The sequence below is a fragment of the Palaemon carinicauda genome, chromosome 7, assembly GCF_036898095.1.
Source record: "Palaemon carinicauda isolate YSFRI2023 chromosome 7, ASM3689809v2, whole genome shotgun sequence".
NCBI lineage: Eukaryota > Metazoa > Arthropoda > Malacostraca > Decapoda > Palaemonidae > Palaemon > Palaemon carinicauda.
In genome coordinates, this window is record NC_090731.1 from 160,740,117 (window position 1) to 160,756,249 (window position 16,133).

Genomic DNA, 16,133 nt, shown 5'->3' on the forward strand with positions numbered 1-16,133 from the left:
GTATTTTCCTAACTTTTACTTTTATCTGGTTCTAGTCCAATGTAAAGGAGGAGTCTGATGAGAACAAAGCAAGATGATGATATGGCTTCTCACGTTGGTGGTTCTTTTAGCCCATTTAGTGGTGCAAACCTTGTAACCTCATCAGCCAGAGCGCATCTAAGGAATCCGTATTTTATTAGTTTTGTTTCTAACGCTGCAGAAGATATTTATTATTAGATGGATTCCTTGGGTGAACTCTGACTGCTGAATTTACATTTGTTGCTAGTTGATGTCTAACAGTGTGGATGTGAGTTGCTGTTATATATGTGTGCATATGCTTGTGTGTGTGTATACATGATAGTCAAATTATATTTGGAATGTCAGAATGTTTCCTAATGATTGGGCACATATTGTATCTGTTGAAGGGTTTAAATACCTGTATTTGAACACAAGGGAGCAGTTACTACTACTGTACTTGCTGGACAATTGTTAATCATCCGACAGATATTTTGTACACGATTTAGAGCTGCAGACAACAATGTTACTAATTTCCACTACTGATGTATCTTGGTAATATTTACAGTGTCTGGTTTTATAGACAGTGTTTTGTGGGCATTCTAAATGATCTGTTTTAAGATGATCTAAAAATAGTAACTAGCAACATTTATCAAAACCCTAATTCCACGAATTTTAATCTGCAGAAAATTCTAATGTGAAATTAATGAACGGGAGTAGCACTGGGTGTTTGCATATGACAAATTTATTTATGGATATTTTATTTCAAATGGATCCTTAAGGAATTATAGGTCTTGTTCCTGGAAAATAGTTCACTGTCAAGTAACTGGCTACATGGAATATTTTTCATAGTAACATAGTTGTCATCTGCTCTGAAGACCAGCTTTGCTTGTTGAGTGTTAAAAGAGTTCAGGATGTTGGTGATACTGTATACTACTATTGTGACTTTATTTATGAGTGTGATTGTGGACTCAACTCGAGTCGTATATGTACAGCACAACCACAATTGTAAACACACCACACTCATGATTGTCGTCGCAAAGAGAGAACGAGAGAGAGTGAGAGTGAGAGAGAGAGTGGTTTTCCACAAGAAAAGCAGCTGCATATACAGGCAAGCAAGGATCAGAATCTTCCAGTTCTATATGTAAATAGTCACCCCCTAAACACGTGAACAAAATCCTCCCATGCTATTACAAATTTGTTGTTGAGTTTCTTCTTCCTCCTGGTTCCATAGCACATATAGAGGTTATCTGAGACAATGTTCATGCTTTTTCTGCTTTTCTCATTTTCTTTATAGTGTATTACATTACGTTTTCTGCGATTTTGTTTCTGTTATGGGCATGCTTGCGTCTCAGATATGCTCTCTTACCCAATACTGTTCTTGTAATTTGTGACGTGTTGGCGCAAGCCATTTCAAGCATAAGAGAATGGAAGAGAATCTCTTCTTTTACTGAATAAAACAAAAGATTGAGATGCTATTACTTTCCTCTTATAAAGGACCTTTCTATGGTCCAATATATTTATTCTTATCATTATCAACCTTTCACAGCATGAATGGCCTGGTCATCACTATATGATGTGTCAGTGAGAGACTTAACAGGGAGTAAGTGAAAGTCTCAGTTCAAAGCTTTGGTATCATTACGCGCATCTTTATGTACATAATGTCATTAATCATCGTGAGTGCGATAAAAAAAAAGTAATCATTACCTATTTGATCTGTCAAACACCTCTCTTTGTCGGTGGGTATGTCTTTAGTTTCATCCCCTCCCATTGGTGGTACCTTCGCCATTTGTTGACTTTTCAACAGTGGGAAGAAGCTACGATCCCATTTTTGACAACTTGTGTGCCTTTCTGTACCAATGATAAGTCTTAGGGTGGATCCACCAACATTTAGTTGAACCACCCTCGCCATAGACACGGCTCTTGTTGGGGCGGTGGGATATGCAGGCAGTGTTGACATATTACATATACTGATAAATTTATACACCAACACAAGTGGGAATGCATGAATTTGGAATATCTTATCAGTCTGATATCTTCATCTAAATCTGGGTTTAAATTAGACAAAAATATAGACCATTGTTCATTATGATTTTGTATATACTGTATACAGTAACCTCTAATTCATATATACACAGAATATTTATTACCAGTCTTTCCAGGAAATAGAGAAACCTTTAAATCACGCACGCATTCACACACACTCAAGATATTAGACATAACTTTTCATTTAACTCATATTTGCAACATAATAATAATCTCTCTTCTACTTCTGTATTTAAGAAATTGTATTGCAATATAAATATAACTTTTCTATATACAGCATATATATATAAACAAATCAAGTTGAAGAACATTATGAAAAACAACATATATGTATAGAGAGAGCAAGAGACAGATATATATATAACTAATGAAACACTGCAAAAAGACGTTGTTATTCATTTTACAAAGAGTGTATGATTATATATATATATATAATTACATAATCCTGATGCATGTTACATCTATCTATTTACCAAGGCATTTCCCCCAATTTTGGGGGTAGCCGACATCAAACAAAGGAACAAAAGGGGACCCTTCCTCTCTCCGCTCCTCCCAGCCTGACGAGGGATTCAGCCGAGTTTGGCTGGTACTGCTAGGGTGCCACAGCCCATCCTCCCATGTTACATATGATGCTTTATTGTGACCATAGTCATGCTTCCTCTTAATCTTCTGGCTCCATGTCCTTTCCAGTTTTAGTAAGTCCTCCTGCCCTTATCCACACACAAATGAATAAATAAAGACACTGCCTGACATACTACTACACACCACTGTCCCCAGAGCCAGAGCCACTCAAGATATGTTTTAATTTTTCACTTCGCATTACATATAGGGCCACAGTTCATGAGCCTGCTTGGACATATTCTTAATTGTCTTTAGCCATTTTCCTAATTGTAGATATTCACCATTTTATGTAGCTGCACTGAAAGAAGCTCTATTGTTTGTAAAAAGTCACTGAATTTACCTTAAAACAAAATAGAACATTATTCATCATCACCATCATCATCCAGTGGAAAAATAACTTAAGTTCTCTCTAATAACCAAGAACTTTTAAAAAAACCTTCTTACTAGTCTATAATAAATAATATTGACCAAATAATTCTCCCAAGGAGGCTCGTCAGCTGTGGACCGAACACGCTGTCCTCAGAAGATTCTCGCCAGATTTTTCTTGTTAATGTGAGTGGGACTGAAAATGAGATACTTTGATATCCACTGGAAAACTGTGGAGGAATTCACACACACAGCCTTTGTTGTTGTTGTTATTATTCCTTGGGAGATCATATTTATCCAGTGTTCGAGTGGAGGTCAGAGAAGCCTTTTTCCGCCCCCTGTGGTGAATGGTTATTATCGGCATTCATATATCATTAAAATCCCAAGTGAGTCGTAGTTCTGTAGCTGGTTTTGTTAATAATATTCCTCTATCTGAAAAATAAAGGCCCTTTGAATAGATGACTATTCTTATCCTAAAAGTTAAAAAAAAAAAAAGTATTTAGATGAGTGTTACAATATCTATTATAAGAGACCTATGATAATTTTTGTAAAATCAGGTATTCTATTCCTAGTTAGATTACTTATATAGTACAGACAAAAATCCTGAATGGTAAGTTCCCCTGCCTATGTGTATTTGTGATCAACTCAAAACTTTATTATTCAGAAGTTTTTTTACCAAACATGTTTGTCATTGAAAATGGATTTAGCCTAAAGTATCAAATGCATTTCTTTTCCTGGACATAAATGTAAAATTTAAGTAAATTACCATTTGACGGATATACAAAAATTCATGTAATAAGTCAAATAAATTTTGCATTGATAGTAACATAGTTTTCTAACAAAATTTTGGTCTTGTATGACAATATTAGTATTGTTTCAATATGAAATATAATTTTCCTTGTTTTATTTGATAAATAGTAGTTATTTTTCCCATATGCAAACTGCATCTCATAAGAAATCCCCCAAACTATATTGACTTGGTTTTTCGGATGTCTTAGTAAATGTACGATATTCTAATTTTGATTAAACTAAGAGAAAATGTTACATAACTTCTTTTCACAAATAGTGTTGATGAATATCACACAATAGTCATAAATCTGTGTGGAATTGCAATATAGTAACTCAAGTTATATGATAAAAATGTGTAAAAAAAAAAAAAAAAAAAAAAAAAAAACAAGGCATACCCTTGACCGTTTCTTTGGAAAAAATTACTTTTCTCTTGAGATCAGGTCAAATGATGCCTAATGTATTGTTGGGAATCTGACAACATAAAAAAACGGATTTTGAGAGAAGCAAAAAATCTATTTTTGGGTGAGATAGCCATGTCATCCTGATGGAAGTTCCTTTAAGTGTAGCTTCCTAGGGTATATTTGACTACAGTGATATTCCCAGAGAATTTTACCTTAAGGTCTCCAAAATTCTAACTCCTGGCACGAATATCCCTAACTTTTTCTTTTAGGAATATCACATAATATCAGAGGACGTATTCTTGACATGCCACATAGCTATCTTCATCCTGAATAGCGTTTACGCTTCGAGGGGGAAAGTGGCAAGAAAACGAAGGGGAGCTGTTATAAGGGTTCCTCTCCTCCATTACTGTTTTGAGTCTCTAGATGACATCATATCCGTCTGCCATCTTTATTCCTTTCATAGTAGTGCCATTGCTCGTTGATTTTCCTGTGCTCTCTCGTTATTTTGGAAGATTTTGGGATTAATCATGCTTTCTCCAGCCTCATCTGCCTTTGGAAAGTTGAGTATTGATCTTTACATTGTATAAATGTAAGCTCTTGCCTTACTTTAATATGGAAAAAGGGTACAAAGCAGCCTTAAAGGTGATTGAAGCAGGGAAACCTTGTCCTACACTCGACGAGTGTACACCGTTGTCCCTAGCTCTACCTTTGGACCAGAAAGACTGGAAGGACGTGCATCTTACCTTCTCAGTTGGGAAGTTGGAGGCAGATATTGCTGGACGTCAGTTCGGCGAGGATCTCCCCAAGTTGACCGAGTTTCTCCTGCGCAGAGAGCAGGAAACTTGCTTTACAGGTAGTAGGTTAGCCATGGCACCAGGCACCCATTGAGGTACTACCGCTAGAAAGTTATTGGGTCCTCTGACTGGCTAGACAGTACTACATTGGATCCTTCTCTGTGGTTACGGCTCATTTTCCCCTTGCCTACACATACATAAAATAGTCTGGCATTTTCTTTGCATATTTTCCTGTCCTCATACACCTGGCAACATTGAGATTACCAAATAATTCCTTTTCACTCAAGGGGTTAACTACTGTACTGTAATTACTGTAATTGTTCAGTGACTACTTTAATCAGGTTAAGGGTAGAAGAGAGACTAGGTATGATAAGCAGCTCTTCTAGGAGAAGGACACTCCAAAATTAAACCACTGTTCTCTATTCTAGGGTACTGCCATAGCCTCTGTACCATAGTCTTCCACTGTCTTGAAGTAGAGTTCTCTTGCGTTAGGGTACACTCGGGCACACAATTCTATCTTATTTTTCTTCCTCTTGTTTTTTTTCAAAGTTTTTATTGTTAAGATAGGAAAGACTTATTTTATTGTTATTACTATTCTTAAGATATTTTGTTCTAATTGTTAATACTCTTTTTATAGTTATTTCCTTATTTCCTTTCCTCACTGGGTTATTTTCCCTGTTGAAGCCCTTGGGTTAATAGCATGCTGCTTTTCCAACTAGGGTTGTAGCTTAGCTAGTAATAATAGTAATAGTCATGATAGTATTTCCTTGCAATACAGCAATATTGCAAGTGAAAAACTTTTGGAAAATATTCTATAAAATGGAAAAAATTCAGTATATATGCCTTCTTATCAATATTTTATGTGCAGAATTGCATTATATTGCTATTTTCTTGCAATCTTGCAGTATGGAGACCAAAAATTTTAAGAAAATAGACAAAAAAAGAAAAGCAAATGCCTTACCCTAATTTTTTTTAATGGTCCCTACATCCGTTGATTTGTAGAGAGCTTTGGAAGTTGTGGGCTTTCCCCAGCATAGACATGTTTGCCACATCACTGAACAAAAACAGAAGTTTTTGGTTCACCCTGTGCTGGACCCCTTACCTTGGAAGGTAGATGCATTCCCTCTGTTTACCGTGATTCAGCAGATGCTAAACAAGGTCAGAAGCTCTGTGAACAGCAGGACGATGTTTATAGCTTCTCTCTGACCACAGAGGGAATGGTTCAGATCTGGGGCCCATGTTGTCAGAACAGCCCCATAAGGTTGTCGTACAGAATCAACTGCTCAAACAACCAATGTCGAAGGTGATACATTCAAACCCAACGGGATTACATGTGACCACGTGGAGACTATCTACCATATTCTCGCCATCATTTTGGTGAACACCTGTGGGGCCCAAAACATGCACTTGAACTGGTAAACCATCTATCCATTAACAAAGCAAAGGTATTTCTTTAAATTTTCATTAATCAGAATAGGAAAATATATATCCAAAAGGTTTGTTGAGAGCATCCAATCTTTTTGTTTGATCACTCCAACGACTGTTAAAGATGTTTCCATCGAGAACTTTGTAAGCACTGTGAACTTGAATGCTGAAACATCTAAAACTGGTTTCCAACCTCCTAAGCTTTTGGGAACTAGGAATAACCAGTAGTAGAACCATGGAGAAGGGTTTATGATCTCTTTTATCACATTCTTCTTTAAAATGTTATCAATTTATAGTTGCAGTAACTGAGATTTTACTTTATTGGTAGGATAACTTGGATACAGAACCGGTTTCTTTGATAAAGGCGGGTTAGAAGTTAGCAGGATTTGGTAACCATCTTGGACCATAGCCAATACCTATGGGTTGGGATGTAGTCTTTCTCAAACGGGGAGGAAGTTGGATTGTCTTCCTCCTATTGAACTTTGGTGGAAAGGACCGCCGTGCTGTTCTATGATAAGGTTTAACAATTCGGTTGGCAATCCTCCTGTAATGCCTACTGTAACGGAATTCTGCTGTGTTACCTCTTGAACGAACAGGCCTTCTTGTTGCCACGTCTGAGTTTGAGAAATCTGACTCATAATGGAAAGGTTGAGTATTTCTAGAAACCGACTTCAGGACATCAGTTTGAGTTCTGTTCTCTACTGGAGCAACTACTTTATCAATGTTAACTCCATCGAACACAGATCCCAAAATAGTCGAAATTACTTTTCTTTTTTGTGTTTCTGATACTGAACCTACGATAGGTTTACATATCTCTTCTCTTCTCTTAATCGGAAAACACACAAAGACTGGTGATGCTTTGGTAGTCACATCTGACAGTTTTAAGTAAGCAAGTCAGATAATCTAAGATTACATCCAAATCCAGATGTTCTGTAAATTTCTCTTATGAGATTAAGAATAATCCATATAATCTGCAGAAAAGAGTAATTCAATTACTCTACCTAAATATATATATATATATATATATATATATATATATATATATTATATATATATATAAATATATATATATATATATAAATATATATATATGTATATATATATATATATATATATGTATATATATATATATATATATATATATATATATATATATTCATATATATATATATATATATATATATATTTATATATATATATTATATATATATATATATATATATATATATATATATATATATATATATTTATATATATATATATATATATATATATATATATATATATATATATATATATATATATATATATATATATATATATATATATATATATATATTTATATTTATATTTATATATATATATTCATATATATTTATATATATATATTATATTTGTTTATATATATATATATATATATATATATATATATATATTTATTTATATATTATATATATATATATATATATATATATATATATATATATCTATATATATTTATATATATATGATATATATACAGTATATATATATATATATATATATATATATATATATATATACATATATATATATATATATATATGTGTGTGTGTGTGTGTGTGTGTACATATAATTATATATATAATGTATATATTTATATATACATATATATTTATATTATATATATAATATATATATATGTATATATATATATATATATATATATATATATATATATATATATTTATAAATCCAGTTGCTTGCTCTTTATGATATATAAATATGATATATATTATAGTAAAATAGTAATGATTATGAAAATAAAGTTCAATTATATTCCATGAAATGTACTAACATCAATGATCTAAAATTATATCAATTTAGTGAACGATAATTATTCATACCTATATCTTATATATCTAACACAATAGAACAAAATTTCATGCTGTAACATTAAAAGTATATTCACCAAGACCATGTCTATTAAGTATGTTGTTTGTATTTGATATAAGTTCACCAGCAAAAAGAAAAAGGAGAAATATATATATATATATATATATATATATATATATATATATATATATATATATATATATATATATATATATATATATATATATATATATATATATAATTTAAATGTAGAACGGAATATACAAGAATCTTTTGCATCAATAAAGAAAAAATAAATAAAATTAGATAGCAATTTATGCAATCAGCTCACTTGGTTAATAGCAATTGACCAAACCTAAAAATTTTCCATATAAAGTGCTGTATTACCTAATAATATAGTTAATAATAAAAATAAACATATGAAAAAAAGTTATGATGCCATCTACTATGAAGCATGAAAGTTAAAATACTTTGCCGATTGTCATAGAATTTCGTCTGCTGCCTGTTTTACCAAAGAAATTTTGCAAACACCTTCAAGAATTGATTTGCTTTTAGTTTAATAGAACAGTAATAGAGTAATGTACTTGTCATTCATTATTTATTCTTTAATTCAATTGAAATTTCATTTCTAAATATTTTATTTGTTTGATTAAAAAATTAGGACAATAGCTTTTAATTGTTACCTTTAAAAGAAGACAAGAGCTGCCATTGTTTTGTATATTTTAATTTTTTCTAGTTTTTGAGTGAAGATTTAACTATATATAAACTTTATTCAAAACCCATTTAGTCCTCTTTGTGGTTTTTGTGTAGCATTAATAGGGCTGAGCTTGAATTGCGTAAAACCTTTCCAATATCTCCTTAGTAAACAAAAACATTGCCAGGTATTCTCCATTTATTTATTTGTTGTCCACTACTGTTGAACGGATAACAAGCATAAGTTTAAATACGAAAACACTGTGAAATCATTAATTAGACAAGAAACCCATCAAATTTTAGACTTAAACTTGAATCCATGTTATTAAATTTCTGAAATATTATATCTTAGAAATATCTATTTCAATAATCTCATTTCTGAATAATTCTAGTTGCAGTCTTATCTATTTAGTATCGTTATCCCTTTAAAAATTTGTCTGCTATCTAATGGTAACGAAAAAACGTTGAAAATTTTAAAATTTTAGGATAAATCTAACTTTTCTATTTTCAACTATGTATTAAAACTTATTTTGATTTAATCCAAGTTTGTTCTATAGTCTATTTATCCACGATTTACTGATGAATTTGGTTTTCTTTTGGCCCACGTGTGCTGTCAATGAAATCAGCTGTTTCAAGTTTTACCAAGCAGTATAAGCAAAATACCTTTACAATTTAGAATTTTTCAGTTACTTACAGTATTAGTGATATAGAACTTATTTTTATTTAATAAAATTTAATATTAATGTGATCATCATATTATAATATTTTTAATACACCAAATTTGTAAATTTATACAATAGCTACTCGTATAGAAACTGCCCCCCCCCCCCCAAAAAAAAAAATATACAAGAGTTACTGGTAATTCTTTTTAAATGATTATTTTCTATTATCTATAGCATTGATTTGATCTTTTTTTCATTGAAAATAGAATAAAATTTTTGTTGATTCATAGCAATATTATTTTGAAAAAATTGAACACGCTTTGGGTGAAATAAAAATCCAAATATTTATCGAGAAAATAGAGATGGCAGTTTCTTTCGAGGTATATGTATTATCTTCACTACCAATAGATGTCTTTAGTATCGCAGTGTCCACGAATTTCTAAATATTCCAAGTCAAAAATGAATACGAAAACATCGTGAATTTACTTTATGATATCGTCAAAAGTTGTTTATTTGTAATAGTATATATTTGGTAGTTTAAATTTGATGATTCCTGCCTTGGTGTTTTATATATAGGTTAGTTTCTTCTAAGAAATTCGTCTGCAAAACAAAACTATCTTTATAAACAACAACATTTTATATGCTTTGCTTAGAATCTATATTAAATTGTCTCAACATTATTGAAACTATGGAAGGCGTCACTAGGGCTCTTGCTTTTAGGGAATGTGTCCCAAAATGGGGAACTTCTAGAATTTCTGGGGACAAGTGTTGAAAATCACCTTGTCTGGTTCGCGATTATAAGCTAAATTTTCTTGTTCACGGTTTCACAAATACAATGCCTGAAAGAAGATTCATAGCATATCTTAACTAAAGAGGATAGTGCAATATATACAACAGTTTTTTTTTAAATAAATGTTGAAGAATGCTGGGGGAAATTGGCTCTTTTCAGGGGGAAATTTGAGGGTTTGTTTGTCTGGGGATGGTGACCAGTGTTGCCAGATGAGTTAGTATAAAAATCCCCAAAACAACCTAAAAATCTCCATTTCCACAAATATATTATCTTCTGTCTTGATCATGTGGGTTTTCTATATAGAAATTACTCGGTATACTTCATACAAGCGCAAGCAAACTAATTGCAACAATATAAAGGTTGAATCGTCTTTGTTTCTTCATATAAATTTGTACAGAATATCCCCATCAGACACCCAATATCCCCAAATCTAGGGACAAATTCCAGTATGGCAACACTGACGGTGACAAATGACAATCAGTCGGACTCTCTGACTCAGTGCAGGAGCTGTGTATGTAAACATGTCCTCAATTTCTAAAGTTGTTCGTTCCAGTGGTGTTTATGTCAGTATCGTTTTCATGAATCTTATTATATATGTTTAGTGAGCATTTTACCGTCATTTAAAGGTGTTCCACTTAATCTGGTTGATTATTAATAGTTTAGTACAGATAGGGGTGTTGAATGTAAGCCGGCTTGTTGTCATGTGGTTCAGTGTGGTGGTAGGCTATGATATCCACGAATTCCTTCGTAATCGAAGCTTCTTTTAGGATTCATACAATAGAATGGTAGAAGTAGGGCCCATTTCACGATTTTTTTTTGTGAAAATATTTAGGTTTCATCCAAATGGATAGTGAACTTCAATAGCTTGAGTAAAGCCATATAGCCTGTGGTAACCCCATCATTTTGGTTTCAATATAAAATGGTTCACTGCTAGTTACGGTATTGGAACTCACATAGTTGAATAGATCTTTGTAAATTGGTAAAATCTCTGTGATGATTGCCAGACTGGGGTTTGAATCCTATGAAACTTGTCAATTCCTTTGGGTGCTGTAACCTCGCCATCCTTGTGAGCGAAAGGGGTTTGTGTTTGGGGTTGCCTATCATTTTGAACAGAAAATATGTTTTCCTGTAGTAATAACGTGATTTAACCAAATTTGACCTTCATTTCGACCGCAAACAGAACAACCAGTTCGACATAACTTCAAGTAGCCGAACTGGTGGTGGTTGTTGCGATTCAAGTGAAGGTGAAAACCAGTTGAATCACCTTATTTACTAGAGGAAAACATATTTTTTGTTAAAATTTTTAAATATGATGGGTCTTATTCCAATTCAGGCTCACTTCGCTCACCAAAAAATAAAAACATCAAGATTGTATGTACTGGCAAGCGGTAATGTTGAGCTGCGCACACTGACATTAGCAACACTAAATATAATGGTTCTCGTTCCGCCACTAGCTCGCTTCGCTCGCAGGATAATGAAACATCAAGCTTGTATGTACTGGCAAGTGGTAATGTTGAGCTGTGCACGCTAAAAAACTAGTAAAATAGCACATTAAAATTAATGAAATTAATGACTTTTATGACCGTGACAACAAAACTTGTGGGTGACCGGGCTGTTGTGACTGTGACGTCTTAACTTCTGTATATCCACATCACCGTTTCTTCTCACTGTAAACGTTGGGTTATTACATTGAGATTTAAGAAAATTATTAACATTGGATGACGTATCAAAGAATTCACTGCAGTCGTTACAAGTTTTTATAACCTCCATTGTTAAATACACAAAAAGACCTTGCTTGAACTAACAAAGACCTGACTTGGACAAAGGTTTCCACGGAAAAGGGTTTGTTGGAAGGTGTCTGGAGAGACCACTTGAAGAGATAAGGGAAGGGGGTTGGGAAATATTAAACCCCCCGTGCAAACTTTCCATACTTATGGGCTAGTGATTGGTTAATGGAAAAACAACTGAGTCTAGAGAGTAAACATGAATGAACTAGAATGGGGAACTTGTCCAGAGCAAGGATCTATGTGAAATTTGGGCGTGACAAGGTAATAGCAAAATGTATAAAAGTAAAATAGCAAGAAAAAATGGAGTGTATGATAAATTAAATTTAATGGAATATATGAGGTGATTTTATAAGATATTGGACAATAAAATTTAATTTTCGGTAAATGTGTAGGAGAGCTCCGCGGAAGATCTTGAAGAATTTAAACACCTACAATTCACTATTATATCATATAGAACGCTTATATAATAGTCAATATATGAGCAGCTTCTATTTAACGAAGATATTCGTGTGTATAGTTATTTTTCACTTGGATTTTTTCTAAGTGTTTGTTTTTGTTTACTGTGTGATGTCTTGGCTAAAATGAGCTGTTTCACCGCCTTACTGCGTATGGCAGACTAGTTCTCAATGCTATTCTAACCAATAACAGGTGTTTTCTTGACGTCACACTGTTTGAAAACCAATCATGGCGGTTTTTACAAATCTAGCCAATGCTGACACTTATTACTTCACTTATCCCTGCTATTTTTCCACCAGTTACCACAGTTTACGTGAAGTTCCGCGGAGGAATATTTTTGCACGTCTCGGATCTCCCTTCAAACTGAAAAGCTCATTTTGCCGTGAAGTATGGAGCAATTAGCAGGACCTTCATCCCGTTCCGACTGTGTCACTTGTGACAATTGCTTTATTTCTTATGGGGATTTTTGTGTACATTATTCAGGGAAAGTTTATTTGCTAATTGCATTTGCTCAACGTCATGGTTTGATTTTGGCAGAGAAAAAGTGCCCTAATTGTGAAAATGTGTGCCGTATAGATTACAACAAATTAGCATTCCGGTGTGATCGTAGTGTGGTTACTCGTAGGAAAAGGAAGAGGAGGTGCAATTTTTTCGTGTCTTGTTTCAAAGGTACATGGTTTGGAAATGCAAAGTTAGATATTGAGACTAATTTGAAGTTTGTGTTCCTTTTTTTGCAAAAGGCGTTTTCATTTGAATTTGTTTCGTTTGAACTGAAACTCAATGTGGCCTTGAGGGGGGGCGGAGCCCCCCCCCCCCCCCGGTAGGCCTAGGTAGGGGTACAGGGCCCCATAGGCTAGGTTAGGTGGGTGTCTTAGGTTCGGTGGTGCCCTGAAAATTACTGTGGCCTTAAGGGGGGGTCGCAGGGGGGCGGAGCCCCCCCGGTAGGCCTAGGTAGGGATACATGGCCCCCAGGGTAGGGTAGGTAGTTGTATTAGGTTCGGTAGTGCCCCGAAAAATCACTTTTCTCCTCCTCCCCCCACCCAAAAACCCCGCTTCCCACTGGGGTCCCCCATAATTGTAGTAGTAGGTTTATGCTTACATTTTCTGTGTAAGAGTTAGGTGGTTGTAGGAGGATTATCTCACAGTTTCAAGGTAACTGTAGCTCTAATTTACTGTTTTCTTTCGTTTTCGACTTTTAGAAACTTTTAAATCGAGCGCGGAGGTCTCCTACACAATTACCTAATTTTCGTCCAACGTAATATGTATATGTGGGTATTACATAAAAGGAATGGTATAGTTGTACTGGATCAAGTAAAATACTTGAATAAACCGGGTGAAGTAGAAAATTTGAATGTGGCGGGTAAAATGACGTAGGGGGAAAATAGGGAGGGGTTATAAGAGGAGGAGTAAGCCTATTGGTGGAGGCGGAGTTTATGCGCAGGTTGTAGGAGTTTATGCGTAGAAGGTCAAAAACTGCTTTGTACGAACGAACGAGACCGACTACAACCTACCCGTAGAATGTCAACAAAAAAAATGTAAAATATACCGTTAGTATAGGATATAGTTAATTAGCGTATTTTTTAATCGGTTTGTTATTCATCCAAGAAGAAAAGGCCTGTTTTACCATTTTATACCGTTTCCCCAGTATATTTTCCCCACCCAAAACCCCGAGTTCCCAGTGGGTGTCCCCCATTATCGGTGGATGTAGAGATATATATATATATATTGAAACTATTCATTTCCGACAGGAAGGAGTGTCATTTTCAAAGAGAACGGACCTTTTTCTATAGAAAGAACTAGCTTTTTCCCTAGGTTACATTACCCTGTAATACAGTATTTTCCCTAGGTTACATTACCCTGTAATACAGTACAATAATACCGGTCTACCTACTGATTCATCAGCACCCATTGCTTATCCTTCCCTGGTCCTAATTTGTGTGGGGAGGGGTGCTTGGGCACTGATCATATTTATATATAGTCAGTTTTTAGGGCATTGTCCTGCTTGCTAGGGCAATGTCACTGTCTCTTGCCTCTGCCATTCATGAGCGGTATATAGAAAAAGAATAAATATACAGTAATTCACTATTTGTTCCGTAACCGAAATACAAACCACGCTATTTACATTGGGTTTACCTTTTAGCGCAGCTGAAATGGCGAGCCATTAGAATTTAACGAGGGTGTATTACTCCCGCGCTAGTTAGCCGGGGGGGGGGTAGGGGAGTGGTAGCTAGCTACCCCTCCCCCCCCTCACACACAGATGAATGCTCACTTTCACTTTTGGCTCGGACTGTAACAGACGTCTCTGTCTTGGTCCTCTCTTGGCAGCCATTGTTTGTTTTGTCTTTGCTTAATTGCTTGCTTTTCTTTTACTCAATATATATGTAAACATGTTTTCATGTTTGTATATATATTTGAGTATAGAAATCAGTAAGTTTCCTTTTCAGAGTTGTGTGTGTAGTGCACGATATCTACGTGAAGTCCTCGGCAGTTAGGCCACCACGGTGTAATTTTATGGGTGGCGATCGAGTTTGACTTCGGTCTTTCTCTCTCTCTCTCTCTCTCTCTCTTAAGGTCGTTCACCTTTTTACTACGTGTTACTACTCCCTTGTAGCTTCCTTTCCGTGTGGGGGGGTTGCTACGCCGTACGTTTGTCTCAATTAGTTTATGAATCTAATTATAGTTGTTAATTTTTCAGTTTGTAGAACGATTCCTTTCGGGGTTTTCGTTCTTTCTTTAGTGTTCATTCATTTTTAAATTACATAATTACATAGTTTCATAATTATAATTGTTATAATTCTGTTTTGGTTACAGCTCTCCTTCCGTGAGTGTAAGTGGTTGTGAGGGCACGTGCGTGTTGTGTAATTCTTGTTTCCTTTCCCTCGGGATTCCTCTTCGGAGCCTTCCCGGGGGAATGAATGTGTACTAATGATTTTTGTTTTATTTTTTTACAGTTACCGATCTAGTTCGTTTCTGTAATATGGCAACGGTGTGAGCTGTCTTGTTGAGGCCTGGGGATTCGGCTGTTGCTGCCTCCCCCCTTGTATTTTCGTCAGGGGCGTGTCTCCTTCTACTGGAAGTACTCCCGTGACGACGGACAGCTCTCCAGTTCATTTTAGAACTCTCAGGAGGCTTGCCTCCTTGGGCGGGTAACTTTCCTTCCGAGGGAAGTTTTTCCTGTCCAGGCTTGAGTTTTTCCCCTTTTGGGGGGTTCTTCTCTTGCCTTTTTTTCGTGCGACCATGCTCTTGGTGCTGAGCGGTCACACCTGCAGTGTCGCTCAAGGGGCTGGGCAACTGCAGGAGCCCCTCTTCGGAGGATTGCTCCTTTTAGGTCACTGGCTGACCAGTCTTTTCTACGAAGTGTTTCTCTTTCTTTCGCGAGAGAGTACACTCATAGAGACTCCTCTTCGGAGGATTCTTCTGCTGCTGTTGCTGTT

General features: G+C 34.9%; 1 long non-coding RNA gene across 1 annotated transcript in view; it reads left to right on the plus strand.

Moving 5' to 3' along the window:
- Positions 1-10,944: 10,944 nt before the first annotated feature.
- The window catches only part of LOC137643700 (uncharacterized), a 37,738-nt gene continuing 32,549 nt past the window's right edge, over positions 10,945-16,133 (plus strand). The window contains exon 1 of the long non-coding RNA XR_011045052.1: positions 10,945-11,019. This is a non-coding gene — a long non-coding RNA (uncharacterized lncRNA). The remainder of the gene's footprint in view (positions 11,020-16,133) is intronic.